Here is a 13,357-nt window from a genome sequence, read left to right on the forward strand (position 1 = left end):
CACTTATCCTGGGATAGTATATGACCTAGAGGCTCACTCCCCTCAGTGAGCTTGTCCAGGAGTGGGGTCAAAAGGGGGTTTACTTGAGATGGGCGTATCTAGAGTTGACAATTGATTTATGCCATTGGATGAGTTGGTGTTTTTGTGCTATGAAGTACCAGGAACGAGATTAGAACCTCGTCTTAGGGACCAAACTGAACGATAATTTATAGCGAATGCTATCTGGCTATGGGATACTCCTCTCTCAAGTAAAAGTCTTTCTTTGTGAACTGTTCCTAAGATCTGTGGTTCGTCATGTAGGTTGAGAGGGGTGTTATCTTGGCTATAAAAGATCTTTGTACTTTTCTGTTGTCACTTTCAATGGTTCATTAGAAATGGCGCATCATTGAAATTCAAATGCTATTGCAAAGCTCTTATTGTTATTAAATATGTAGTTTAAGTATAACTCTGACTGGTGTGTGAAGTTTGTAACTCTCCTCATTTGGTAATGCAGAAATAAGCCATCACACAGGATATACAACCAGACAATAAACAGGATCTACAGACAGACTATAAACAGGATCTACAGCCAGACTATAAACAGGATATACAGCCAGACTATAAACAGGATATACAACCAGACAATAAACAGGATCTACAGCCAGACAATAAACAGGATCTACAGACAGACTATAAACAGGATATACAACCAGACTATAAACAGGATCTACAGACAGACTATAAACAGGATCTACAGCCAGACTAGAAACAGGATCTACAGCCAGACTAGAAACAGGATATACAGCCAGACTAGAAACAGGATATACAGCCAGACTATAAACAGGATATACAGACAGACTATAAACAGGATATACAGCCAGACTAGAAACAGGATATACAGCCAGACTATAAACAGGATATACAGCCAGACTAGAAACAGGATATACAGCCAGACTATAAACAGGATATACAGCCAGACTAGAAACAGGATATACAGCCAGACTATAAACAGGATATACAGCCAGACTAGAAACAGGATATACAGCCAGACTAGAAACAGGATATACAGACAGACTAGAAACAGGATCTACAGCCAGACTAGAAACAGGATCTACAGCCAGACTATAAACAGGATATACAGCCAGACTAGAAACAGGATCTACAGCCAGACTAGAAACAGGATATACAACCAGACTATGAACAGGATCTACAGCCAGACTATAAACAGGATATACAACCAGACTATGAACAGGATTTAAAGCCAGACAATAAACAGGATCTACAGACAGACTATAAACGGGATATACAATCAAATCAAAATGTATTTGTCACATGTGCTGAATACATTACGTGAAATGCTTACTTACAAGCCTTTATCCAACAATGCAGTTCAAGAAAGAGTTAAGAAAATATTTACCAAATAATAAAAAGTAACACAATAAAATAACAATAACGAGGCTAAATACAGGGGGTACCGGTACTGAGTCAATAAATAGGATATACAGACAGACTATAAAAAGGATATACAGACAGACTATAAACAGGATATACAGACAGACTATAAAAAGGATATACAGACAGACTATAAACAGGATCTACAGCCAGACTATAAACAGGATATACAGCCAGACTAGAAACAGGATATACAGCCAGACTATAAACAGGATATACAGCCAGACTATAAACAGGATCTACAGCCAGACTAGAAACAGGATCTACAGCCAGACTATAAACAGGATATACAGCCAGACTAGAAACAGGATATACAGCCAGACTATAAACAGGATATACAGACAGACTATAAACAGGATCTACAGCCAGACTAGAAACAGGATCTACAGCCAGACTAGAAACAGGATATACAGCCAGACTAGAAACAGGATATACAGCCAGACTAGAAACAGGATATACAGACAGACTAGAAACAGGATATACAGACAGACTAGAAACAGGATATACAGCCAGACTATAAACAGGATATACAGCCAGACTAGAAACAGGATATACAGCCAGACTATAAACAGGATCTACAGCCAGACTATAAACAGGATCTACAGCCAGACTATAAACAGGATATACAGCCAGACTAGAAACAGGATCTACAGCCAGACTATAAACAGGATATACAGCCAGACTATAAACAGGATATACAGCCAGACTATAAACAGGATATACAACCAGACTATGAACAGGATTTAAAGCCAGACAATAAACAGGATCTACAGACAGACTATAAACGGGATATACAATCAAATCAAAATGTATTTGTCACATGTGCTGAATACATTACGTGAAATGCTTACTTACAAGCCTTTATCCAACAATGCAGTTCAAGAAAGAGTTAAGAAAATATTTACCAAATAATAAAAAGTAACACAATAAAATAACAATAACGAGGCTAAATACAGGGGGTACCGGTACTGAGTCAATAAATAGGATATACAGACAGACTATAAAAAGGATATACAAACAGATGTTAAACAGGATATACAGAGAGACTATATTACAGGACATTCAGACAGATGTTAAACAGCCAATTGTGCAATTTTGTTATTTATTTTGCATTTTGTGTAGCTTATTTTTTTACCTATTGTGTACATAACGTTGCTGCTACCGTCTCTTATGACCGAAAATAACTTCTGGACATCAGAAAAGCGATTACTCACCATGGACTGGAAGAAACTTTTTTCTTTAACGAGTCGGACGAGAAGGATATCCTGCTTTCACTGGAACAGGCCCAGATCCACGCCTTTTGCGGGAAGTAAAGATGCAGGAAAAGGGGACGCAGATCGGGATCCTCCTGAGAAGCCGGAGGTGAGCGAGTTAACTCCCAATGCCTTCCATTCTCCTTGCTAACATGCAATTGTTAGAAGAAAAAAATGTATGACCTATAATTAAGATTATCCTACCATTATCCTACCAACGGGACATTAAAAACTATAACAACCTATGTTTCACTAAGACGTGACTGAACGAAGAAACAGACAATATAGAGCCGGCAGAACAGAGATGCTACCTCTGGTAAGACGAGGGGTGGGGGTGTGTGTCCTTCTGTCAATAACAGCTGGTGCGCGATGTCTAACATTAAAGAAGTCTCGAGGTATTGCTCGCCTGAGGTAGAGTACCTTATGATAAGTTGTCGACCACACTATCTACCAAGAGAATTCTCGTCTGTATTATTTGTAGCTGTCTATTTACCACCACAAAGCGAAGCTGGCACTAAGACCGCTCTCAACCAACTCTATAAGGCCATGAGCAAAGAAGAAAATGCTCACCCAGAAGTGGAGCTTTTAGTGGCCAGGGACTTTAATGCGGGCAAACTTAAATCAGTTTTACAACATTTTTACCAGCATGACACATGTGCAACCAGGGGAAAAAATCCTAGACCACCTTTACTCCACACACAGAGATGCATACAAAGCTCTCTCCCACCCTCCATTTGGCAAATCTGACCACGATTCTATCCTCCTGATTTCTGCTATAAGCAAAAACTAAAGCAGGAAGTACCAGTGACTCGCTCAATACGGAACTGGTCAGATGAGGCGGATGCTACACTACGGGACTGTTTTGCTAGCACAGACTGGAATATGTTCCAGGATTCATCCAACGCCATCGAGGAAAACACCATATCAGTCATTGGCTTCATCAATAAGTGCATCGACGATGTCGTCCACACAGTGACTGTACGTTCATATCCCAACCAGGAACCATGGATTACAGGCAACATCCACATCGAGCTAAAGGCTAGAGCTGCCGCTTTCAAGTAGCGGGAGACTAATCCGGACGCTAATAAGAAATCCCGCTATGCCCTCAGACGAACCATTAGACAAGCAAAGAGTCAATACAGGATTAAGAGTGAATCCTACTACACCGGCTCTGACGCTCATCGGATGTGGCAGGGCTTGAAAACTATTATGGACTGCAAAGGGATACCCAGACGCGAGCTACCCAGTGATGCGAGCCTACCAGACGAGCTAAATGCCTTTAATGTTCGCTTCCGGGCAAGCAACACCGAATCATGCACAAGAGCACCAGCTGTTCTAGATGACTGTGTATAACGCTCTCGGTAGCCGATGTGAACAAAACCTTTAAACAGTTCAACATTCACAAAGCCGCAGGGCCAGAAGGATTACCAGGACGTGTACTCAAAGCATGCGCGGACCAACTGGCAAGTGTCTTCACTGACATTTTCAACCTCTCACTGACCGAGTCTGTAATACCTACATGTTTCAAGCAGACCACCATAGTCGCTGTGCCCAAGGAAGCGAAGGTAAAATGCCTAAATGGTTACCGCCCTGTGGCACTCACGTCGGTAGCCATGAAGTGCTTTGAAAGGCTGGTCATGGCTCATCAACAGCATCCTCCCGGAAACACTAGACCCACTCCAATTTGCATACCGCCCCAACAGATCCACAGATGATGCAATCTCAATCGCACTCCACATTGCCCTTTCTCACCTGAACAAAAGGAACACCTATGTGAGAATGCTGTTCATCAACTACAGCTCAGCGTTCAACACCATAGTGCCCACGAAGCTCATCACTAAGCTAAGGACCCCAGGACTAAACACCTCCCTCTGCAACTGGATCCTGGACTTCCTGACGGGCCACCCCCAGGGGGTTAGGGCAGGCAACAATACGTCTGCCACACTGATCCTTAACATTGGGGCCCCTTAGGGGTGTGTACTTAGTCCCCTTCTGTATTTGTCACGAATCCCGCTTTCTGAGTCTGGGTTTGCCTGTGTGTCTGTCCTGGAGTGTGTTTCAGGTGTCCTGGAACGCACCCTGTCTGGTTGCCGGGCGAATTAGCTCATTGGGAGATTGATTTCACCCGCACCTGTTTCCCGTCAGTAATCTGCACACCTGTCCTGATCATCATCTCTACCCTTCAAGAGCTCTGACCTGACTTCCATTCCCTGCCGGATCGTTAGCCATGAACAGTATGTTGTGCCTGAGTACCAGACTCCAGTTGGATAGAATTTGTTTTGTTGTTTTCATTTACGTATTGCTTGCCTTGAACTTACCTCCGTTTGTTTTGTCTTCAGTTACTCACCTGGATCATTCACTCCATTCCCGCCTGGTTGACAGAGGATTCTGCTACTACATTGGATTCACCTATTTCCTCTCATCTACTCACCACCGCTGCCCGCTACGCCATCTGGATATATCTACCTTTTCACAGTTCACTGTAAATAAATACTCACCTTCTTCCTACGCTCCTTGTCCTGGTCTGCTTCTGGGTTCGATCTTGAAAGATCGTGACAGAACGATCCGGCCAGTAATGAACCCAGCGGACCTGGACTCCGTTTGCCATGCCATTACCCTGCAGGAGAAGAAATTGGGACAACACAATACGGCGCTACAGGAGATAGCGAGTTCGATCCAGAATTTATCTGCTAGCTTGACACAAGTCCAGGATCAGCTCAGTTTGCAGGTGATTCATTCACCACCGGTTTCACCCATCTCACCTGCCGTGTCTGAAGCGGTTCCATTTCGTGAACCCAAGGTACCGACGCCTGATAAATATGAAGGGGATTTGGGAAAATGCCGTTCGTTTCTTATGCAGTGTGGGTTAGTGTTTGATCTACAGCCCCATTCTTACGCCACTGACAAGGCTAGGATAGCCTTTGTTATTGAACTGTTGCGTGGAAGAGCTCTGGAATGGGCTTCAGCCGTTTGGGAACGACAGGGAACCTGCACGGCTTCATATCAGGAGTTCACGGGAGAGATGAGGAAGCTTTTTGATCATCCAGTCCGAGGTAAGGACGCAGCTAAACGTTTGTTCTCTCTTCGCCAAGAAGATCGCAGTGTGGCAGATTTTATGATTGAGTTCAGGACATTGGCTGTGGAGAGTGGTTGGAATGAGGAGTCACTACAAGCGGTTTTTTACAAGGGGTTGTCAGATGAACTTAAGGATGAGCTGATTTCTTATCCAGAGCCTAGTGACTTAGACAGCTTGGTCGCTTTATCTATTCGGGTTGATAATAGAGTCCGAGAGAGAAGGAGGGAGAAGCAGTGGGGTCTATCCAATCAATCTGTAACTCGGTTACCATTCGGTTCAGGAGGTGAACCAGGACGTATTGATCGTTATTCTCCACACGGGATTAGTGGAGGAGTCTTGCCACCAGATTCTGAACCAATGCAAGTGGGGCGACACGGGCTAACTAAGGAGGAGCGCCAACGTAGACGTGAGACCAATAGCTCTTTCTACTGTGGTAGATCGGGACATTACAACTCCGCTTGTCCACAGCGCCCGTTAAACTGCCCGGCTCGCTAAATTTGGGAGGAATTTTAGCGAGCCAGTTTCAATCTCTCAAGGATCTTGTCAGACCCCGTTTTCCTGCGACCCTTATGAATAAGGATCAGAGTTTTGACCTGAACGCTTTTATCGATTCAGGTGCCGATGGCAACTTTATGGATGCCGACTTGGTGGAACAGCTGGGGCTTTCCAAGGAGCAATTGCCGGAAGCCATTGAAGCAACCACTCTGAACGGCAGTAGTCTGGCACGGATCACTATGAGGACTGAACCGGTTAAGATGTTGGTGTCGGGAAATCATTCAGAGTTTATCTCTTTCTTCATTTTGTCCTCGCCCCATGTTCCTCTGGTTCTTGGTTACCCCTGGCTGAAGGAACACAATCCCTCGTTTGATTGGGTGACAGGGAAGGTAACTAGTTGGAGCATTGAGTGTCATGCTAACTGCCTTAGGACTGCCTGTTCTCCTGCTGTTTCCAGTCAGGTCAGTGACTCTGCTCCTCCTGATTTGTCCCTGGTTCCAGAAACATATCACGAGTTGGGTGAGGTATTCAGTAAACAGAAGGCTCTGTCTCTTCCTCCCCACCGACCTTATGATTGTGCGATTAATCTGTTTCCTGGATCTGCCTTTCCCAAGGGACGGTTATACAGTATCTCTCGACCGGAACGTGAGGCCTTGGAGACCTACATCAAGGAGTCTCTAGCTACAGGTCTCATTCGGCCATCGTCATCACCTTTGGGAGCAGGATTTTTTTTTGTGAGCAAGAAGGATGGTTCTCTTCGACCGTGTATTGATTATCGGGGTTTGAATGAGATTACGGTTAAGAACAAGTATCCCCTGCCCTTGATGAGCTCGGCTTTCGATTCCTTACAGGGTGCTACGGTTTTTACGAAGCTTGATTTACGTAATGCTTATCATTTGGTTCGGATCAAGGAGGGGGACGAGTGGTTGACTGGGTTCAATACTCCGATGGGACATTTTGAGTACCAGGTGATGCCGTTTGGACTGACCAACGCTCCGGCGGTGTTCCAAAGTATGGTGAATGACGTTTTGAGAGATATGATTGGTATTTTTGTGTTCGTTTACCTGGATGATATCCTCATCTTCTCAAAGGAGCTTTCTAGCCACGTTCTGCATGTCAAGCAGGTCCTGCAGCGGTTATTGGAGAACCGTCTGTTCGTGAAGGCGGAGAAGTGTGATTTTCACGCCCATACAACGTCCTTCCTCGGGTACATCATATCCAGGGGAGAGATCAAGATGGACCAAGAGAAGGTTCGGGCGGTTCGGGATTGGGTCCAGCCCGGTACAAGATTGCAGCTCCAGAGATTCCTGGGGTTTGCGAATTTTTATCGGAGGTTTATCCGTGACTACAGCCGGGTGGCTGCACCCTTAACTGCCCTGACGTCTTGCACCAGAAAGTTCTGTTGGACTCCTGAGGCAGACCGAGCATTTCTGGACTTGAAGAGCCGATTCACCAACGCCCCGATTCTCTCTCAACCTGACACTTCCCGTCAGTTCGTTGTGGAAGTGGATGCTTCTGATGTGGGTGTGGGCGCCATCCTGTCCCAGCGTAGCTCCACTGACGGTAAACTCCATCCCTGCGCTTTCTACTCTGGTCGTCTTTCTCCAGCTGAAAGAAACTACGATGTGGGTAACCGGGAGCTTCTCGCTGTGAAGCTTGCCTTGGAGGAGTGGCGGCACTGGTTGGAGGGAGCGGAGCAACCGTTTGTGGTCTGGACTGACCACAAGAATCTGGCTTACGTACAATCGGCTAAACGTCTCAACGCCCGTCAGGCTAGGTGGGCCTTGTTTTTTGGACGTTTCAATTTTTCCCTGACGTTCCGACCTGGGTCTAAGAACGGGAAGGCGGACGCCCTGTCCCGGATGTTCTCTAAGACGGAGGAGAGTGGGGTCAAGACTGAGACGATTCTTCCCCAGAATGTTGTCGTGGGAGCCGTTACATGGAGGATAGAGGAGGATGTGATGGCGGCCCTTCGGACGCAGCCCGGCCCCGGTAACGGTCCACCCGGTCGGTTGTTCGTACCCGAGTCGGTCCGTTCTGCTGTCCTTCAGTGGTCCCACGCCAGCAAGATAGCTTGTCACCCTGGCGTTGCTCGGACTATGGCACTACTGCGCAGACGTTTTTGGTGGCCTGCCATGGGAGAAGATACCCGGAGGTTTGTTGCCGCATGTCCTGTTTGTGCCCAGAACAAGAGTACCAATCGGCCCAGCTCTGGGCTTCTTCACCCCCTACCTATTCCTCGGCGACCTTGGTCGCATCTGGCCCTGGATTTTGTCACGGGATTGCCCCCTTCTGTTGGGAACACGGTCATTCTGACCATTGTGGACAGATTCAGCAAGTTTGCTCATTTTGTTCCCAGTGACACAGTGACATTGACAACCTATGAAAAGGAAATACAGACAGACGATAAACAGGATGTACAGACAGTTAAATAAGATATACAGGCAACATGTGTAGAAGCAGAGTTTAAACAAAGTATTCAGGTGCATGAGCACAGAATTTCATGACAAAACACTGCTGGCAATGTGTCCCTGATATTCATTCGCTGAAAGTAATGTGTATTGTGTTGCAAATCTACCAGTAAACAAATAAAAACAATGAAGACATGAGTGGCAACAAAACAGCCTGGCTGCCTCTCTGACCCAGCCAAAGTGCTGAAGTAGGAATTTACTCTTCCTGAATAGTATTGACATGTGAGGCACACTGGCTACAGGTGACCGTTTTTCCTGAGTGCTTGTGCCTGGTAAACCAGTGTGCGCATGGCATCACTATTTCCTGACCCAATATTGCAGGTAGAGGAGCAGTGGAAAGGGAGAAATTCTCTCAGCTGTGTTGTATTAAAAAGGATCAGCCGCACGGATTTCAAAACCCTCTTCCCATCTGTCTTTCATCTTACTAAGACATCTAATAACGTGGCGGGGGAAAATAGCAGAGAAAAATTACAACCACACAGTGTTAGCTGAGGGGGAGAAGTAGGTGTTTCTGTGCGGTTGAACACATTGCCAGGGTAACTGCAGTTAATAACAGCTCTATTCTCATCAGGTGTCGGTTAATACGATGAAGCAATGCATTGTGGTCAACAGAGCATATTCTTCTCCAATAGTTAATGGAGTGTGACAGGATGTTGATAGGGTTTAAAGCCTTGGGTTTGGAGAGGAGGAGTTAAGATGTGGTAACAGTTGGGATTGTTATAACATCTCATGAGGCGAAACGTACAGCACCTCTACATTTATGAGCAGAGTTACGCAATGGCATCTGTTTCAACACAAGGGTGAAAGTTGAAATGGTGACAGAGAGATGGGAGAATGATTCATAGTTGTTTTTGCTGTCTATTGTGGGTTACATGAAGGACATCAACAACACAAAGAACTAATATTGAACAGAAAATCAGCCAAACACTTTGAAAGATACATTATTAGTAGATGTAAAAATTTGAGAAAGTAAGTCAAAATGTTATCTTATATTATATGGAAGCATACTTAAGGGAAATATAAGGCATATTCACCACATACTTTGAATCTTGTCTTAGTGTGTGAAGAATATTATGGGAAACATACAGAAATAAAATATAAAAATGTAATTCAAATGTTCTGTTGCTATGGAGGAAGTGTTCTAAGGGAACATTTGGCATATTCACTATATACTTTGAATCTTGCTTCGGTGTGTGAAGAACATAGTCCGTTATGTGGATCATATCAGCCATCTTCTCACAGCGAAGACTATGTAGAGGCATTGTTAGAAAAGGTCTAGAGGACTCCGTTGTTGTACGGAAATGCATTTCAACTCAACCATGATTAATAACCACGGACCCATTTTAACACTTATTCAGGGATACTCATTTCCACTCCGCAGAAATGTTTCCAATTGTCCTCCCAATCCTGTATAGCTGTCTATGACAGTGGTGCCACAATGAGTTTGACAGAATGCTTGGCTATGTGGTCCCCATAGAGGGATTAAAGGTAATTCTAAACTCTGCGTTGCTATCCCTCGTCTGCATGGATCTATTCTAGCCCTCTCCATTCAGCTGTACCTACAGGCTTTACGTTCCACGCCCACCACCTGATAGCCTCCTTGTCCTGTGGACAGATTAGTGAGCCGTGCTGTTATTATTCCATCAAATCGAACAGAGGAATAGAAGGTGTTTCAAAGAGTGCGTTTGTACATTCCCAGATTTCACTCTTGTCTGAGTATACCAGAGCGCAGAATAACACATTTTATGAATGCTCAACATCTGTTGAATATGGCCGGTAAACCTAGGCTTAAAAAGCATAATTAAATTGTTGCCAGCATCACAGTTACCCCAACGCTCTGGATAACATGAAAACAGCCTATCCAGCTCTGGTAGGGCGAGTAAAATGGTCAGAGTGAGGTGTTCTCTCATTTGTGTCTGGAAGTAGCTACGTAGCAGGCTATCCAACGTTAGCCAGTTAGCTTGCGTGCTTGACTGCCGTTGTGAGGTCAGAACGCTCTGATCAACCCTTCTCCTCGGCCAGAGCGTCCAGTTTGTGCTCTGAACACTCTGAGAGCAATTTACCAACGGACAATCTGACAATGCTCTGAATTCACGAACACCCAGAGGGCACTCTGAGCACACTCTGGCACTCCAGATTGAATTTACGAAGGCACCCTAAATTCCATCACTCTCCGGAGACAAGATGATCACCTCTTAGTTGTCACCAGGGTGACAGTTTGACAATTACCACTGGCTTTAGTAATGTGAAAGATGCTTGAGTTACTATCACCACCTTGAAGTATAGTTTCAACAAGGTGTGGAACACAGCGAGACACTGTTCTATTTTAGCATCAGCCGTCAGATAAATGACAGACATACAGAATTATTGGGTTGGACATTTTGTTTACTGGCCATCGATTAGGGAGTAAATGTCGAGTTTTAGATGATACACTAACCCCATGCCTGATGCCTTTCCTGTCAGATATGTCACTTGTATTCAAAGTTCATCATGATTACAGGGGTGTAGGTCTTCATCGCCTCTACTCTCCATCCATCCATCTACATATTATACTTTATAGGCCTAACAAACCATGCATGACAAGAATCTATGTATAGCCATTTTACTGAGCAGTACTTTCTACAATCACCATTCTGTGGTGCCCCATAATCAGATAATGTCTGAAAAATAAGAGCTACCTGAAATAGAAGCCATGCTAGTTGTATTATTAAATTGTTTCTAAAAAGCCAGTCCTTATGGACTGCCAGAGGCCCAGCAAAATTAACTTCAACTATGTCAAATGCCAGAGCGTGACTGTGTTGTTGGTCGGTGATTCTCACACTGTCAAGGGTTCTTAAATCGGTGGCACAGCAAAGTTTGTATCACGGGGCTTCCATTTGGAGGATGCCATTGTCTCCAAATTGCTCCCTGTTTTTTTTTTTTATTCACCTCATTCCACCGGGCCAAGGCGAAACGGTGACCTCTCGGCCGGTTCTGATAATTACAACATTGGAGACAGACAGTGGCCTGAACTCTGAGTCAACCCCTGTTGGCCAGCTTTTTATGTCCATTAAGGCTGTCAAATTCAATTTGAGGCAGGCGAACGGGTGTGGTTCAACATCCTATTATCTATCTGTAGAGGGGCTCTAACAACATCTGGTGCTGTGGAATCTATACATACGATTCCAACATATTACAACTGTTGGGATTTAGAAGGTAATCATTGCAGCTGCTTGTGTGTGTGTGTGTGTGTGTGTGTGTGTGTGTGTGTGTGTGTGTGTGTGTGTGTGTGTGTGTGTGTGTGTGTGTGTGTGTGTGTGTGTGTGTGTGTGTGTGTGTGTGTGTGTGTGTGTGTGTGTTTAGTTACTCTAGTGTGGTAAAAATGGATGGTTAGCCAGGGGGCTACTGATGGTACAGGGGCTAGATGAAAAAAGAAAACGGAAAAGTTGTCATGGATGAAACACGGACCTCATCTCACCTCGCACGCTGACAGCTTTTCATGCCTCTCAGACAGCTTACCACTAAATCCATCCTCACACACTTAGAAAGCTAGCAGCCTGACATGCAGTGAGGGAATACTCTTGAGATGATAAAATAACTCTAAATGTAATTTGTCTGTTCACTGTGTCAAGGAAGAGGTAGAAACCTACATTTACTATAGAAACCGCTTCTTTGGAGTCGTGACAACATCAAACAACTATAACAGCTACAGTGTACTAGTGATGGGGGGGAAACGATACAGGTACATATCAATGTATTATTTTAACCATATTATATCGATACTTTGACACCAAGCATCAATTTGTAAAAATGATCTATGTTTGCTAGGTAGTGTTAGCTAGCGCTAGTCGCTAAAATTTGCTTGTTTTCCATCTTTTTAAATAGTGAGCCAACATGTTATCAACACTTTTATTCCAAGACTGATTTTTAAAAATTATCATGGCTCTCTCTTGTCTCTCTCCAACAGACATACACTGAGTGTATAAAACATTAGGAACACCTTCCAAATATTGAGTTGCACCCCTTTTGCCCTCAGAACAGCCTCAATTCGTCGAGGCATGGACTCTACAAGGTGTCGAAAGCATTCTACAGTGATGCTGGCCCATGTTGACCCCAATGCTTCCCACAGTTGTGTCAAGTTGGCTGGGTGTCTTTTGGGTAATGGACCATTCTTGATACACATGAGAAACTGTTGAGCGTGAAAAACCCAGCAGCGTTGCAGTTCTTGACACACTCAAACCGCTGCACCTGGCACCTACTATCATATCCCATCCAAAGGCACTCAAATCTTTTGTCTTGCCCATTCACCCTCTGAATGGCACACATACACAATCCATGTCTCAATTGTCTCAAGGCTGAAAAAAGGCTTAAAAACCCTTCTTTAACCTGTCTCCTCCCCTTCATCTACACTCATCCCTTCAATAAGGGATCATAGCTTTCACCTGGATTTACCTGGTCAGTCTATGTCATGGAAAGAGCAGGTGTTCTTAATGTTTTGAATACTCAGTGTATTGTGAACAATATGTTTGGAACATCGACCCGCAATAAAATCGCAGTGTCAAATCAATAGACAAATAGAATCATGAGAATATCAATACATATCGTATCAGTACCTAAGTATGGTAATAATATCGTATCATAAGGCCCCTGGC

Source organism: Salvelinus namaycush, chromosome 9 (assembly GCF_016432855.1).
Source record: "Salvelinus namaycush isolate Seneca chromosome 9, SaNama_1.0, whole genome shotgun sequence".
Taxonomy (NCBI): domain Eukaryota; kingdom Metazoa; phylum Chordata; class Actinopteri; order Salmoniformes; family Salmonidae; genus Salvelinus; species Salvelinus namaycush.